This window comes from Trachypithecus francoisi, unplaced genomic scaffold (genome assembly GCF_009764315.1).
Source record: "Trachypithecus francoisi isolate TF-2019V2 unplaced genomic scaffold, Tfra_2.0 Lachesis_group20, whole genome shotgun sequence".
Taxonomy (NCBI): domain Eukaryota; kingdom Metazoa; phylum Chordata; class Mammalia; order Primates; family Cercopithecidae; genus Trachypithecus; species Trachypithecus francoisi.
Genome location: NW_022681466.1, coordinates 48,236,548 through 48,254,246, shown reverse-complemented (window position 1 = coordinate 48,254,246; position 17,699 = coordinate 48,236,548).

The window sequence follows — 17,699 nt, the reverse complement described above, 5'->3', positions numbered from 1 at the left end:
GAACCTACTAGGAGAGGGTGTAGGATTGCCAGGCAACACCGAGTGCTGGTTTGAGACTTCTGGCCATGAATTTAAAGTTAGACAAACAAATGTGTGTGGGAAAGGAATTCAAAATGTTTGGTAGACAGTGACTGTAAGGACAAAGCATGTGATCAAGGAAAGATTCTAAGAAGGGTCCTGGGGGTGAGATGTATAGGATCACCAATTTAAAAGCCCCAATGAGGTCTCAGAATTGCTGAAACAGTAACATTGAAGGAGGGTGGGGGCTGGTAGGATATGAAGTTGTCATCAGAGCAGATACTTAAGTCAAGATTTTTCAAAGGTGATACAGTCATTGACAATGATAAGGTCAAAATTATGACCATGGGTAGCTGAGGCAGGGTGGGTAAAAATGGATTGTTAAGATGGGCATGGTGGCTCATGCCTGTAATTTCAGCACTTTGGGAGGCCGAGGTGGGTGGATTTGAGGCCAGGAGTTCAAGACCACCCTGGTCAACATGGTGAAATCATGTCTGTACTGAAAATACAAAAGTTAGCCAGGCACAGTGGTGCACACCTGTAGTCCCAGCTACTCGGGAGGCTGAGGCAGGAGAATCGCTTGAACCCAGGAAGCAGAGGTTGCAGTGAGCCGAGATGGCACCACTCCACTCTAGCCTGTGTGGCAGTGAGGCTCTGTCTCAAACAAACGAACACAAATGGATTGTTGGAGGAAATAAGGTCAACAAACTGAGAGGCCAAAGCGTGGATGGACCTTCTATGTGGATTTAGCAGTCACTGTGAATGATGATAGAAGTGTTAGGACCCAATGAGACTGGTGAAGGGGGGTTTGATCCAGGTAGAAGCAACAAGGAATTCTAGGTAGTGGAAAACAAAGGCTGATGACACTAACTTCCAAATGACTCTGTGTGTGTATGTGTGTGTGGAGGAGATATATGGTTAGGAGGCCGCAAATGGGACCAAGAAGCAGAAGAGCAACCCCTCTTGAGCCCTAAATTACAGAGAAAAAACAGCTCCACTCATGAGGTGCAGGTGACGCTGTTGTCTGGAATGGGCTTAGGACAAGAATGTGAAAGGATATTCAGGGAAGGGTGGTAGTTGTTGGGGTGTTTGCTGCCCACAGATCATGAGCTTCAGAGGGCACAGCAGCAGGGTAAGAGGGTTAGGAAATCAGGTGAGATTAGGGCAGGCATGGAGCAGTGAGGGGATGAGGCTTTATGATGATGGACACTGAGGGGGCATGGGACGTAGTGGGGACCTCAACTGAACTGAGGTGTGGGACTGATAGGATTGGGCCTGTGAGTCCCTTGGGAGAAGATGGGTTAAAGCTGGTCTCTTCTCTCCTGAGGTTGCACAGTGGTGGCCAAAGGGGTGTGGTTTAGGTGGTACTTTGTGCAAAAGGTACCACCTAACCTAGAGCAGGGATCTCATGAGTCCCCAGGCCAGACCACCGAGGTCAATAAGCAAAACAGGCTGGGCCAGGACTGTGGGAAACCTGACCGGTGCTTCTCAATCTCCAACAGGCAAGCAAATCCACCAGGGATCCTGTTCAAATGCAGACTCATTCTGTAGCTCTGGGATTGAGCCTGACATTCTGTGTTTCTGAAAGTGCTGGGTGACACTCTTGTTATTGGTCCATGGACCACACTTTGAGTAGCAAAGACTAGAGAGTCTGCTGTCTGCTAAAAGGAGTAGCGGCTTCTCACCTGCACCTATTGTTGTCATATGAGAGAGAAGGCTCACTATGGTCTTCTCTTCTGATTTCTGAAGAGAAGCCAGAAATCTGGATTTTTATGTAAAGTCATCCCATTTAAGAATATTGGCAAATAATCAAAAATGTAAAACACTCTGTGGACCAAACAAAATATGTGTGAGGGTTGAATTCTGCTTATAACACAACTGTTTGTGATTTCTGATGAAGAATCCAGGCAGACTGTGGAGCAGGGGAGCAGTGAACTGGGGTCAGTTATTATGGGTCACAGAGTCAGCTTGGCCTTTGGCATCAGAGGTCACCATTCATAAGGCATCTTGATGTTGAAAAGCAGTTTTTCAGGCATCTGGGCTGATGCCTGCCGGATCGCCTTCATTCTCACCTCTCCAAGAACGTCGATCTTCCTGCTCCCTTCATCCCAAATGCCCTCCAGCACCACCCAATCCTGAATCTATCCCACTGACTTTCAAAGTGGTTTAGGTGGCAGAGTGCCTGGAAGCTTCAGTTTTCTTTGTGAAATGCCATGAAATATTGACATATTTAATTCCATCACTCATACCAGAAATGATTTTTCTAGCAGGAAATACAGCTGTATTATATGTACGCAAGTCTCTGCAACTCAAAAAGAAAATAATCACACATAAAATATTTTGAAGAAAACTGGTTTCCCATTAGCATTTATTCCCACTTGTTTCAATCTTTGTGTCACTTCCAGCACTGACTAGTAGACAAGTGGTAGCAGGCACTCAAAATTTAAGAACAATTTATGAAAAAAAAGTCTTAATATAGAGAGAGTATCTATTCATTAAGCTAATGTGTTCTGGGAATTGGAACTTCTTTTATTCTATTTAGTGGTGAAAACTCTCAATCTTCCTTGTGGGATGGTAGTGTTCCAAGAAAGACTGGGCCGACAATTTGCCCATGTCTTATCCATTCTTCACACTCAGGGGAGACCCACCTTCCTTATTGAGTCTCCTCGGGTTTTACCTGCTCCATTGTATCATCCATATGACTAAGGTGCTATGCCCTAAACATATATTTATTTTCTAATTACATGTCATCTTAGGTCAGTGTGGCATGTGTCTATGTCTTGCTGCCCAGACATAAGCTCATACAGGCTGGGACTATGTCTTGCCTCTCTGCTGAGCTAGCAAAGGACAAATAGCAGCCTCAAGAATAGCACCCTGTATTTATGATCCTTGGGCATTTTAAAACTTTTCTGAATCACTTAATTTACTTAATCACTGGCTGGATGCGGTGGCTCATACCTGTAATCCTAGCACTTTGGGAGGCTGAGGTGGGTGGATCACCTGCGGTCAGGAGTTTGAGACCAGCCTGGCCAACATGACGACCCCCTGTCTCTACTAATAATACAAAAATTAGCTGGGCATGGTGGTGTGTGCACCTGTAGTCTTACTACTCAGGAGGCTGAGGCAGGAGAATGGCTTGAACCCGGAAAGCAGAGGTTGCAGTGAGCCAAGATTGCACCACTGCACTCCAGTCTGGGCAACAGAGCGAGGCTCTGTCTCAAAAAAAAGAAAGAAACAAACAAAGAAAGAAATATTTAACCACTAACTTCTCTCTGCATCTCAGGACCTCAGCAACTCCTAACCTTCTATGAGTCACAGAAAAACTAAGAATCTGATGATCTTTTAGCTTCTTGTTGCAAAAAAAGAAAAAAGAAAGCCCATTCATAGGAGATAGCACCATAGTATCTGTTAAAATAAAAATCCCTGAATCTCTCTTTCCTTAGAAGGATCTCCAGGAAATGTGATCTCTTTCTATTCTAATATTTTGGGATTCCACAGCATTTCCTCATTTCCTTTTGCATTCCATCTCTGTCCTGTCTTACCTCTTGGGGTGAATCAGCTATTTCTTTTTCTCCTTGATGTTCTTTGTATAAGGACTATCTGCTTACCTTGTAGTGTTGAAAGGAGCATAGCCTTCGGTGTCAGAAAGCCCTTGAGTTGCTTATCAAATATGTGACTTGACAAGGTACTTGAATTCTTTAAGCCTCAGTATCTATGTCAGGAAAATGAGGATAATACTAAGATCTACATCATAGAATGAGTCCGAAGGATTCAATGGTATTTGGACCCCCATCCTCCCCTCCTCTTCTCTAACCGCCCCTCCCCACTTCCAAAGGCCCTCTTTCTGTCTGGAGGTTGACTAGGTGTTGGAACAGTTCCAGGTCTAAGCACCATGAGCAGCCCCACTGTGAAAGGATGGACAAGAGGTCCAAGCTGGCCTTAGGCCAGATGTTCATCTCTTCTCATGCTGCCATATTAAGCCATTCAGGAAACATTAGCTCCCAGGTTGAGATGTTTCCCCACAGGTCTAACGATTTCCCATCTTCTCTCATCAGATGTGTCCCTATTTACATGGCCTCCAGGTACAGAGCCCACTGGGCACTTTTTTGCATGGGATACTCCCTCAAAGTGAATCCCTACCTCTCAGCAGCATGCTCCTCTCACACATACTGTATTTAGGTCTCATGTTTCCCTACCTCCAAGCTGTACTCGTGATTATGAAATGCTTGATTGTGGAGTCTGTCGAAATGCATTCATAATGCAACTTAAAGTCTCAGAAAATTTCCAGGGGAAATTAAAGCCTTGGGAAGACTAGCACCCTGTGTTTATGATCCTTGGGCATTTTAGAGCTTTTCTGAAGGTTTTCTTTATCCTTGCACTCAGAACAGGGAAGGAAGAGACAAGTAGATGTGGCATGGGGTGCTGGGGGATGAGAATGGGGGAGTCGGAACCTCTTGGATCTGGCCCTGCCACCCCCCAGCTGAGACTGTGTGAGCAGCAGCAAGTCTAATGACAGCTCAGGTTTTCAGCTGTCTTCTTCCTTCTGCATGTTCAGGACTCACCGCCTGTCTGATGTCTGCTCCTCAGCCTCCTAGACGGTCCTCTCCTTGAGGGTTTTGTCCTGTGTCTACTTCTCTTCTCTTCCTGCTCCCTGGATTAGCACCTCCACTCCCACAGCTACAAATGCCACCCTTCTGAGCATGGTTCCTCAGTCTCTATCTGTAGCTAAAATCTCCACCTTCCTCTGTCTGAATCTCGGCTTTAACTGGATGCCTGGCAGGGACTTACAAATCAACATGCCCAGAACTGGACTCACACTATTACCCATTCCTTCCAGGTCACCCATCTTGGTGACTAGCCCTCTTCTCTCCTCAGGCACAGTAGTCCAGACATCTCAGAAGTGCCCAGTGAGCCCCTTCCATGAGATACCCTTGACACCGGCCCGTTACCCACCAAGGCTGCCACCCCCTACATGGGAGGCCCTTCTTATCTTGTGCTTGCACCTCTTACTAATGATGAGGACTGGGCTGCTGACTAGCATGACTCTCTCTGTTTCTGTAAAATGAGAAGCTTTAGAGAAGATGATCTCAGAAGATCCTTCTGACCCTATCTGTCTTCATTTCAGTTATCATCCATCAAACTCTGGGCTCAAAACCTTGCAATAGAGTCTTGCCCCTGGTTTCTCCAAACCACCCTCCCAACTTTGCAAGACTGGAGGAAATCCTGAGATGTTCTCCATGACTGATTCCTTCTGCCTTCCTTGTTGGCCTCCGCACCACCTTCGTGCTTTCAGTTTCAGTGTGCAAATTACATGCACCTCAACACTCAGCAGGTCCTCACACTCACCTGCTGCCTCTCAGGCTCCATCCTGTGCAGTTTCTCTTCTGGCTTTTAAGAGTTTCTCTCCTTCTTTCCCTTCCTGGCCTTCTCCTCTCCTGACCCTTACCTTCTCTTTCCCATGTTCTGTCTGGCGAACACTCCCTTATTCTTCAAGGTTCAGATCAAGCCTCACTCTTCACAATACCCCACCCCAGAGCTAATATCTTTAGCATGTTTCACTAGAGATGCACCAATAACATTTACACATCTGCCTCTCCACTGGATTCTGAGCTCCGAAAGCATCCTGACTTTGCATTCCCAGAGCCCAGCACAATACTTGCACAAAATTCAGGTTCAATAATTGTATTGTGATTGAATGGCTCCCCAAATATGTAACATTCAACTCTTTAATTTGGCATTTTTAAGAACCTTTCCATTCCAGATCCACCAACCTGTTAGCTGTTTCCCTTAAAGTGCATTTTACTTAGACATTCACCCTTCTGTAATCATGCCCTAAACATGCCCATTGCCGTGGTGGGAACTTTTGCCCCTTGACCCCCACCCATCTCATACCCAGAAGTCTCTATCTATTCTTTTTTGTTTGTTTTTGAGACAGGGTCTTGCTCTGTCACCCAGGCTGGAGTGCAGTGGTGCAATCGCTGCTCACTGCACCCTGGATCTTCTGGGTTCAAGCAATTCTTCCACCTCAGCCTCCTGAGTAGCTGAAACTACAGGTATACGCCACTGTACCTGACTATTTTTTTTTTAATTTTGTAGAAACAGGGTCTCACTATGTTGCCAGGACTGATCTCAAACTCTTGGGCTCAAGTGATCCTCCTACCTCAGACTCCCAAAGTTTTGGGATTACAGGCATCAGCCACCATGCCTAACCTTACCTTATTTATTCTTTAAGGCCCAGCCAAATGTCACTTTTTCCTCTTCCTATTCTGGATCCAGGAGTGACCTCTTCTTCCTAGGAGTCCCATAGGTCTTTGAACCATTTTTATGATCCTCAGTTCTTTGGGTATTATAATAGAGTGATTCAGTCAATTAATTCATCTTTAAATACATGTTCTTCAGGGCTGCTCTGACCAAACACAGGGTCTCCATCAAGGCTGTACTTGCCATGTGTATCATAGTGTATTAGCCCATTCTCTTGCTGTGAATAAAGGCATACCTAAGACTGGGTAATTTATAAAAGAAATAGGTTTAATAGACTCACAGTTCCACATGGCTGGGGAAGCCTCACAATCACGTTGGAAGGTGAAGGAGGAACAAAGGCATGTCTTACATGGCGGCAGGCAAGAGGACACATGCAGGGGAACTCACCTTTGTAAAACCATCAGATTTGGTGAGACTTATTCACTATCATGAGAACATCATGGGAAAGACCTGCCCCCATGATTCAATTACCTCCCACTGAGTCCGTCCCACAACATATGGGGATTATCACAATTCAAGATGACATTTGGTTGGGGACACAGAGCCAAACCATGTCACATGGGTCTCCTCAAGATCTCTCCCAATGGTGGTTCATGATGGTCTTTAAATCCATTCATCCTCATGCTCTTCATCCCCACTATCAACCCCCTGGAGACAATCCCTTATCTCTCACCTGGACCAGAGCAATAGCTTCTTAACTGGTCTTCTCACCTCCATTGCAACCAGCATGAAATATAACTATGCAAATGTGACCAAGCTATCCCCCACATAAGATCCTTCAGTGACTTCCCACTGCTTTTGGGATAAAGGCCTAAACCATCAGCTGGGTCTATTCCACCAGCTGTCCTTGCAGCCCCACCCCATGGCTTCCCATTTGCTCTCTGCTCTCCAGCAGTGTGGTCCTTCTATGTGCTCTGGTTCCTTCCCACTCCAGCCTGAGACCAGCCTATTCCTCTACTGGGAACATTCTCTCTTCAGCTTTCCCAGGGATCTGATGGGCCCCTACTCATCCTTCCAGTCTCAACTCAACATCACTTTTTCTCCTGGTTTCCACTCCTATGGTAGTTCCCCTGTTTATACACTCAGCATTTATCCCAGTTTGTCAGCCTCCTAGGATGATTAATTGAAAGCAGAGATCATGTCCTTTTATTTACCTTTGCCCTGTCCCCTCTGCCTCTGTTCCCCACACATGTGCACATATTTCCGTGTCCAGCAGAGAGCAGACACCCAGTACACATCTGCTGAATGGGTGCTGATGTTCATGGGCTGCCCTTAACAGACTAGACGCAGCCTGTGGGCAGGGGATGCAACTTATTCATCTTGGTTGGAAACAGCAAGTTGTGTTGTGTCCATGTGTGTATGTGTGGGTATGTGTATATTCAGAGTGCTAATTGGTGCCAGATAAAACAGAAAGCAGTGTGGATCACCTGAGGTCAGGAGTTTGAGACCAGCCTGGCCAACATGGTGAAACCCCATCTCTACCAAAAATACAAAAATTAACTGGGTGTGGTGGCATGTGCTTGTAGTCCAACTACTCGTGAAGCTGAGGCAGGATAATCACTTGAACTCAGGAGAGGCAGAGGTTGCAGTGAGCCAAGGTTGTGCCACTGTACCCGAGCGTGGGCAACACAAGACTCTGTCTCAAAAAAAAAAAAAAAGGCAATGAAGCCCATGTACAGGAATGTGAGAATGTGAGAAATAGATTCAGAGAAGCAGTTTGGGGGTCAAAGCCCATCTGAGCAAAACACAGTAAAGCAGTGCCTAGGTTTCCATTGCATACTGTCCTGAGAAATTTTCTGGAGCAGGATTTGGTATGGGGGTGTTTAGATGGGGGGCTTTAAAGACCCAGGCTTCTTCCTCCCTTTTGTATTTCCTAAATGCACAGCTTTTAAGATTGTAAATTATTTGATTGTAGGGAGCATATTTTATCTATCTTGGTTTCCTCTGTTCCCATAACAACCCTTGATAAGTAGTAGAAGTTTCATAAATGTTTGCTGAATTGGATTGACTTTACCCCAATCATAGCCTGAGCCCTGGTAAGATCCATTTATTCATTCAGCATTTGCTGTGCATCTACTATTCATTCATTCTTTCAATATTTTTTGCATACCTACTGATTGCCGGGCAATGGGGTTACAGCTGTGAACAAGGCAAAGTTTCTTGTTTGCTCAGAGCTTACAGTGTAATGGGAATTGAGACAATATAATCAGTACTGAAGTAGAAATGATTAGGGGAAAGGGGATCCCAGAGAAGGGTAAACTAACCTAGACCTGGAGCTAGGGGTAGTGGTCAGGGAAGGCTTTCTGAAGGAAGTGACTTCCAAGATGAGGCCTGACAAATGAGTAGGAGACAAGCAGGAGTAGGGGATAAGCATGAAGAGTATTTAAGTCAGAGAAACAGCATGTGTAAAAGTTAGAGAACTCCACGTCATTCACTGATTCACCATGGCAGGTGTGAAGGGTAGGGATGGGGTAGAGGTGAGTGATGAGGCTGGTCCCTGTGTGACACCTGGCCTGATTATAGGAAGTGCTGGGCCAGGTAGTTTAATTAATTATTTTCTATTAAAGTTTCAGAACAGCCCTATAAGGCATGGATCATCATTCCATTTTATTCGGATAGAACTCAAGAAAATTCAGGGGCTCAAGGAAGTTCTCCCAGTTGGTTAGCAGCGGGGCCAGGTTTCAGATCTACGTCCCAGGGCTTTCCCACCCCTGAACCACCTCCAGATTCTGAGGCTATGCAGAGGAAAGGCACTCATGCTGGGCTGACATTGGACCGGAAACACAAGCACACGCCTCCCTGATGATGTGGGTGCAATCTGCATTCCTAGGCTCACTGGCTGGTCTCCACCATAATTACCATCTTATACGTGCCACCTGGATGGAGCAGGAAGGGGAACTAGAAAGGCAACCACTACAGACAGCACTTTTAACACGGAGCGTGTTAACCTCTTGTCTTAATAGTATTCAAATGAGGCCCCCAACCCAGTGCACTTAGGGCCAACACCTGGCTGCGCAATTTGGATGGAGCGCCTCAGTCCCGAGGAGCATGAAGGCCTCATTATGTAATTAGGTCTTTGGAAAATGAGCTATTATTCTTTGGCACTGCAATCAAGGGCTTGATGCAGCTTAGGGATCCAAGGGGATGCTGGGGGTGTCTGTTGCTCACTGCCGCTGCTGTGTGAAGACTGTCACAGAGCAAGACATCTCCAGAACGTCCCAGACTCTGGGAAGAGGGAAGTGGGACTTCTTTCCTCATCTTCCCACAGGGAACAGCTTAGGGGTTAGGGACAGTCTAGAGCAGTGGTTCTCAAACTTCAGTGAGCATCAGAATCCCCTGGAGGAATTGTTAAAGCATAGGTTACTTGGCTCTACCTCCAGAATTTCAGATTCTGTTGGTCAGAGCTGCGGCCGGAGAGTTCACCTTTCTAACAGGTTCCCTGGCAGTGCTATGGAACATGTTAGACCCCAGCCCAGACCAACTGAATCTGAAATTCTGGAGGTAGAACCCAGCAACCAATGCTTTAATAATTCCTCCAGGGAGTTTACTTCAGAAGATCGTAATTATGGTGGAGACCAGCCAGTGATCTGGGGACCTCACGTTGAGAACCGTCCTCTGGAGTAAACTGAGACACCACCTAATCCCCAGCTTCCTCAGGAAGTCCTTCCAAGACCTCACCATCAGATCTGAACTCCTCATCATTCACATATGCATAGGGGGTACAGCTGAGCTTCACAATTTAGCGAGGAAGAGAAGAAGGACAGGTGTTACTCCTATTTTTCATATCAGGAAGCTGAAGCCCAGGTTCCAATGACTTAGAATAGGTAGAACCAATAATAGAACCTAAGTCTTCTGTTAGCCATTGCAACGACTGACCAGACTTAAATTTGCTCCAGTAGATCTTTGGCAGTTAGTTATTTCCTTGAGCTCAGGGCAGTTGGGACCAATATCTAGGCACCCAAATCTATATGCTTATCTTCTCCCTGGGCACCCAGCTAGACCACCTTTCCTGCCTTCTCTCTAGTTGGTTAAGGCCATATCACCAATTTCTCTCCTTTGGAATGCAGTGGAAGTGATGAGTTCTTCTTCCAGGCCTGGTCCATATGAACCTCCCACATATACTACTCCTTATGCTTGATGGAGTGTCAACTTCCAGGGTGACTTTGGAAGTTGTGAGAACCTGGAGCCCTGAGTATGTATGTGGAGGAGAGTCCTCTGTGAGTGAAACAACTACCTAGAACTTTATATAATAAACTTCCACTGTGCTAAGCCTCCTAAATTCTGGGGTCTTTTTGCTATGGTGGCCTAACCTGCTCTAATTAATATGATTAGTTTCTTAAAGTATGATCTCAGGATGACTTGCATCAGAGTCACTTGCTTTCTAAAAAGTGAGATGCCCAGGCTTCAGCCCATCCCTACTGAAATGGAGTCCTTGGCTGCAGAATCTGACAAAGCTGTATTTTAACAAGCATCCCAGGTAGCTGTTATGCACACTAAAGTTTGACAATCACATATTCTGGATTTGGGGGTTGGCACACTATGGCCCACAGCCAAATGTGGCTTGCCACCTGTTTTTGTACAGCCTGTGAGCTAAGAATGGGTTCTAGTTAAAAAAAAAATCAAAGGATAATTGTATTTTCTAACATGTGAAGAGTGTTATTGGACTACAGCCATGTTCATTTGTTTGTATATATTTTTGGCTGCCTTTTCACTCCAATGGCAGAGGAGTAGTTGAGACAGAGACGATATGGTCTGTGGAGTCTAAAATATTTACTATCCGTCCCTTTACAGAAAAAGTTTGCTGACCCATGTACTAAATTTTACTGTGTAAAATGCCTCCTGATGGATAGTAATGTGTAGCAATGACATCATGACCTGCAGATTTAGAGTCCCTTGTGATATGGACATGAGAAAACAAATATTATCATTCATTCATTCATGTATTCATTTTTGTAGTGAACATTTATTGAATGCTCTCAAAGTGCTGGGCATTGAGTTGCAAAAGCGAACATGATGAGCACACAATATGTAAGTTAGGCAATTATGCTTTTTCCATTACAATGAAACTCATTATTAAATAAGAGACTAAACAATCACTAATCTCTAATCACTGTATGACAATGTCACATATTATTTCACAGGGACTTTTGTAGAAGGTGTTAACAGAAGGGTTCATGCCAGGAGACAACTGCTCCTGTTGAAGATCCTTCATTTTATAGTAGTGGAAAATAGTAAAGGCTGAACTCAAAGCAGTTGCAGAGAGTTAGAGACCTCTTTGTATTTTTTTTCTTTTAACATGGAATGACGTGAACCAGTAGAAGAGGCAACAATTTCCCAAAGACAATACCTCCCTTAAAGCTAGATATAGCCAGTCATCTACAAAGTTCTAGCCAAAAGAAACAAGATAAATCATGTGGAAAACTTGTAGAAAAGTTCCTTAGATAGTGCTGACTTAAAAAGGTGGGGCATCTCTTTGCCCCCTCTTTCTCTTCCAGCAACAATGGAAGAGGAAGAAGGTTCAGAACTCCCTGAGACGACAGTTGGGAGACAGATGATCCAGATTGCTTGAACATCATGGCCTTGACCACCTAGCAAGCTCTAGGCAGGTGGAACAGGTGAGCCAGTTAGAGCAAGTTGAAAAGATGCTAATGGGCAGGCCAAGGGGACATAGCTAACTCCCATATGATCCAAACACAATTAATCTCTGAGAATTTGGGTCTAAGGTTGAAATGTGGGTAACTTGGATGGAGTTTCTAGGTAGCATTGCTTCTCAGTATTGGGTACCATCTAGATTTTAGGTCAAGGAGGTATATTCAAGTCAATTAAATGAATTCCCAAAGGATTCCAACTTAGAAGAAAGAGTCAACTGAACATGAATCCATGGTATGAAGCCACAACTACCTACTTGGTCTGGGGTTCAGGGCCAAGCTCCAGTTCTTGTAGGAGCAGCTAAAAGTCAATAGCAGAACCAGAGCAAAAGATCAGACAAGCAGTGAGGCCAAGTAGCAATGCTCAGGGCTCAAGGGGTACCTAGAACTTAATTATCATCCATGCACCAAAAACTTCTCCCCTAAAGGTAGGTATAGCCAGCCATCTAAAAGCTCTAGCCAAAAGAAATAAGAGAAATCATTTGGGGAAATTGTAGTGAAGTTCCTTAAAGGACACCGACTTAAGAAGGTAGGGCACCTTTTTGCCTTCCCTTCCGTTCCTGTTGCTTCCCAGAATACAGATGTGATAGGTGATGCTCCAGCAGCCATCTTGGGCTATGAAGTGACTTTGAGAAAGGAAGCACATGCTGGGATGGTGGGACTGAATTCCATGGGAGTCTGCATCTCTGTTAAGCCTGAAGCAGCCATAAAGCAGTCTTTGGTTTGCTTGTCTCCAGACTTCTTTTATATTCTATAAAAATAACTTTTTATCTTGTTTAAGCCAGTTATTTGGGGTTTTCTGTTACATAAAGCTGAACTTACTCCTACCCAATACACCCCCTATCCAGGAGCATTTCCTAGTATGGAGTACATGTGTCACTGATAGACAAGCCAACTTTAGATAGCATTAACTCAGATGAGCATGGATCTATGATTATGTATTTATTTTAATATATACTAGAGAAAATATAGCCAGCACTTCAAACTTGTGATTTCATGGGTAAGGCTCATGCTGGTATTTACATTTAAAAAGAAAGTCAATTAAAAAAAATGGTTGAATAATAATAGAACAACTAGTTTGCAAGAACGGCAACCATAATGAAGACAGAATTTGAATGACTGAATGGTTGCAAGCAGTGCCATAGGGAATAATGGCAAAACTGGATCTGCCTTGTTGGGAGAGCCAGTGCTTACCTTGCCTACAGCAGGGGCTCAGTAAATGTCTGTGGAATAAATAACAACGTATACAACTTTCTCCCTGAATGGGCTCCAGCTTCTCTCTGAATACCCTTTGCCTCTGCCTGTAGCCTACCTCCTTCCTGACTCTGGATAAAAGATCCTAAGCTCTTTCTTTGTGTATTTTTCTAATCTTCTAATGCACAATTGCCGTTTTCAAAGCACAAGGCAGTTACCTGCTTTTAAGGCTTTTACTTTTCAGGTTTTATTAAACGGAACTTTTAGCCTTGGTCATTTCACAATTCTGCATTGATCTCTTTCTCACACTGGCTCATTGGTTGGGCCCTATTTGGTGTGGTTGAAATAAAAACAGAAACTGCCTCCCATATAGAAGATCTGTGGCTACTTATTTCTCTAGAGTATAAATACATTTTTCACTTTTGGCCACATGGAGCCCTAACCAGAACTTGTCTCCTAGGGATGGGAGGAAAGAGGAATTCCCTTGCTTTTAACCAGCTCAGCTGCAGCAGGGACCTCCCACTGCAGAACCTCCCTTAATCTCAGCATTGTTCCAAAACCCATCAAAAGAATAGTGAACCTGCCCTGGGTTTGCAGACCACTTTACGGAACTAGGAGTGCTTTCGTATCTCTAATCTGAGTTTCTGCCTGTACAAGGAGACCCGGAACCCTTGTTGGTCTTCTATCCTTTGGGCTCACTCGCTATTGCAAAAATCTGGAAAAAGCTGGGAGGAGCATGTAGATAAGGAGGCCCCAATCTTGAATGAATGGAGGATAAATGAAATGTCTGAGGAGGAATAATGATGTGCTGTGTTCCCATTAAGGTGAACCATGACATTATGGGAACTGGGCTCAGGGAACAAATGGGAAGCCCACTTGGGAGTTCATATGGGATGGTGGAGAGAAAGAGAAATGGTATGAAGGGTGCCCAAATGTCTTGGAGAGAATTGAGAACCAACTGAGCCAGAGTGAGGAGAAGTGGCTTGTGCAATGTGGTCCTGATGGTGAGAGGTGGAGCTGTGGCTGGGAGAGTAATAACCAAACGCTTTATGCACCCACAACCTCTGGTTAGTTCCACTGGTACACAGAAGTAGGAAATATTAACAAGAACTAACTTCTGGAAGTCTGGTTTTTAAATGCTGGTATCTGTCAGTATGATCTGTGTTGGTGGTAGCTGCCCTACCTGTTGTAATAATACCCAGCATCCTATCGAAGCTTTATGATAACAGTCAAGGAAGCAGGGCCAGGATGATATCCCCATTTTGTAGTAAAATAACTGAGGTTTGGAGAGTCTTACCAAAGGTCATACTGATGATGGGTAGCAGAATTTAGTCTAGATGTCAGAACTCCAGTTTCCTTTCCATCACCCCAGTGACTCTGCACTTTGTGATTCACAAAGTAAGACATATGGAACAGTTCCTGCCCTTCCTAATGTAATATTATCTTTTTCCTCCTAACTCCTGCCACTGCCGCCTTCCTCTGTGTAGCTGGCATCTCCAGTGGGTCTATAACTACTTGAGTCTTCTCTCCTCCTTGACCTTCCCTTGGTTTTATGGTCTCTCCAATGACTTATTTCTCCTTTTTCTCTTCCAGACAAATTTAATTAAGAGAAAAATTTAGGGGTTGGCACTAGTTTCTGCTGTGTGTTATACCTTGGGTAGAGCTAGTTGGGAGTGGTGGACACTCATCTTTTCTTCCATCCTTTCCTCCTACACAGACTGGCTGGGTGCCAGGCTTTGTGGGGGAAGTAAGAGGAAACAGGAACAACTAGGGGAAACTGAGGTAATTCCTAACCTTGTTTGGGCTCTAGACCCCTTGGAGAATCTGATGAACAATTTAGCTTCTCTCCCCTTAAAATATACTTGTCACCATTTGACCAAGGTTTTTTCTTGAAACTACAGGGTTCTTGGACTCCTTGAAGCCCATCTGTAAATGCCAGAGACCTGTGGTTAAGAAGGGGTGGGGCGCGGTACAGCTCTTGCTGGGCAAATAGCTGGTGACACTGTAATACAGTCAGTGCAGAGAAGAAGACAAGTATAGAGCTGGAGGAGTGCCTGGGTGCTGCCAGTCTGAAACCAGAAAGGTCAGGTCTGCAGAGTAAGTTCTGGGTGATGTTGGGGAACACAGCATGGGGCAGAGGCCAGGAGTTTAAACTGGGTGAAAGCAGAGACCTTGCAGGTAAGAGGGCATTTAACTGGGGAGTGTCACTGCCTCCCTCTTGAAATGGTGGTGACAACATCTTTCTCACAGGCTTCTTGGAATGGCGAAAAGATAATGGATAGGAGAGCCCTTACTCCTGCACTGTCTCCACTGACCCTTGTGCCCCTCCAGGGCAGGAACAGTGCGTGACATGAAACAGACCCTCTTCAAATGTACTTGCCTTACAATCACCAGCGCAGGCATTGTTTGACCATCTATTGAATAAGCAAACGAATGGAGGGAGGCAGACATGGAGGAAATGGTTTGATTCTATTGCAAGGGAGTGACATATCAGCTTTGGAATTGCCCATCTTACACAAAAAAAAGTCTCCTAAAACTATATGTGTGTGTAAATTGAGGTCTGATAAGAAAAATCCTCTTAATGACTTTGATAATAATTTCAGGGAAGCTTTGCTTCTCTTTCCTCTTGATTTAAAATTGGCAGCTGCCTAATATATAGGCCCCAACAGCATTTTTTTTTTTTTATAAAGGAAGAAATGCCCAGAAAATCAGCTCTTAAGTGCACCAATAATGAGGGGGGAAAAAAGAGGTCACTAGTAAACCTTTACATTTCAAAAGACTTTGCCATTTTCCAAGCAGAGACTCTTCAAATGTCTCAATTGACTCACCCGCAGAGCCAGGGGGCAGGGGGAAGAGCAGGAGAAAGCCCACATCCAGCCTCTTGGAATTAAATTATTAGCTCCATTTTACACTTTAGAAAAGCATGGCTTAGAAAGGTTAAGTGACCTGCAAAAGCAAGTTCAAGGTGGAATAAGAGGCAGTGACTTTCCCATTGGTTGCTGCAAATGAATGTTAGAGAGAAACTGAGATTTTACAAAACTGGGGTGATTCATAATGTAAAAAGTCCTCCTCTCTGCTCCCACCTCTTTCCAAGCTTTGTTCATGAGACAGTGTTTGCACAGGAAGGACAACAGCAGCTGGACACACCTGGGTCAGAATCCTAGCCCTGGATTCCGAGCTGTGGGACCTCTGCCACAGAACACCAGTGCGCATGTTCATTTACCACCCACCCTGCTCTATCTGGTCCCCGTTCATAGGTCAGTTGGGCCCAGTTCTGGGGGCTGAGTGTTGGGAAATGAGGAGAATCCAGAGAAAAGTTGCCACGGCAACAAGGGAGCAGTGGCGGCTGCTCTCTAAGGTGATCTATGGCTCCACACACGTCAGAGGGTTTGCTTGCTTGCTTTCCATCTGGACCCTCTAAGCTTCCGGGCACATTGGGGGAATATTAATGCCACTCCCTCCCTCTCACCCTTTCCTGGGGCAGCCACCTGGGCTTTGGGCACCACCTGCAGCCAGCCTCCCGGAGACAGTCTGGAAAGCTGCTTTGGTTGCTAGTCTTCTTTCCTCACTGCATAATGGACACATCATGTCTCAGAGCTGGAAGTGATCACAGAGATCTTTCTGGCCCGATACTCTTGTTTGATGTGTGGGGAAACTGAGGCTCAGGGAGGTACAGTGATGTGTTCAAAGACACACTTTGAATCAGAAGAAGGATCAGAACTGGAACTCACAGTCTAGGGCTCTTTCTGCAGCACCTTCTTGCTTCTCTGGGGCTAGGCAGAAAGGCTACTTAGAGGCAAGTTACCATAACCAACTGACCTTGGCCAAGACACATTCCTTCTCTGGGTCACAGTTTCTCATTCTGATCAATGAGAAATGGAATTTGTGATTGGTAATTTGTTGCACTGTTTATAGAAATAATATAACCTTTTTGAAGACTCAAAAATGGGTCAAAATGGGACTTACAAACCAACTTCTGATTCCACTAAGTTTTCTTGGTGTCTGATATGGTTTAGCTCTGCATCCCCACCCAAATCTCATGTTGAATTATAATCCCCAGTGTTAGGGAAGGGACCTGGTGAGAGGTGATTGGATTCTGGGGGTGGATTCTCCCTTGCTGTTCTCATGATAGTGAGTGAGTTCTCAGGAGATCTTGTTGTTTAAAAGTGCAGCACTTCCCCCTTCTCTCTCTCTCCTTCTGGCCATGTGAAGATGTGCTTGCTTCCTCTCTGCTTTCCATATTGATTTTGAGTTTCCTGAGGCCTCTCCAACCATGCTTCCAGTACAGCCTGTGGAACCCTGAGCCAATTAAACCTCTTTTCTTTATAAATTACCCAGTCTCAGGTAGTTCTTTATAGCAATGTGCGAATGGACTAATATAGTATCTTTACAGAAGTCACGTCAGTTTCCAAGAGCTAACCAATAGCTTAGCCATGAATTCCTCTTCATTACTGTGTCTGAGTACTGCACAGCCCTCCTAATAAGTTTCCCTGCTTCCAGTCCAACTGCCCAGTCGAGTGTCTAGGTTGATCATCCTGAAACCCACATCTGGCCAGGCATCCTCCTTTCCTTGCTTAA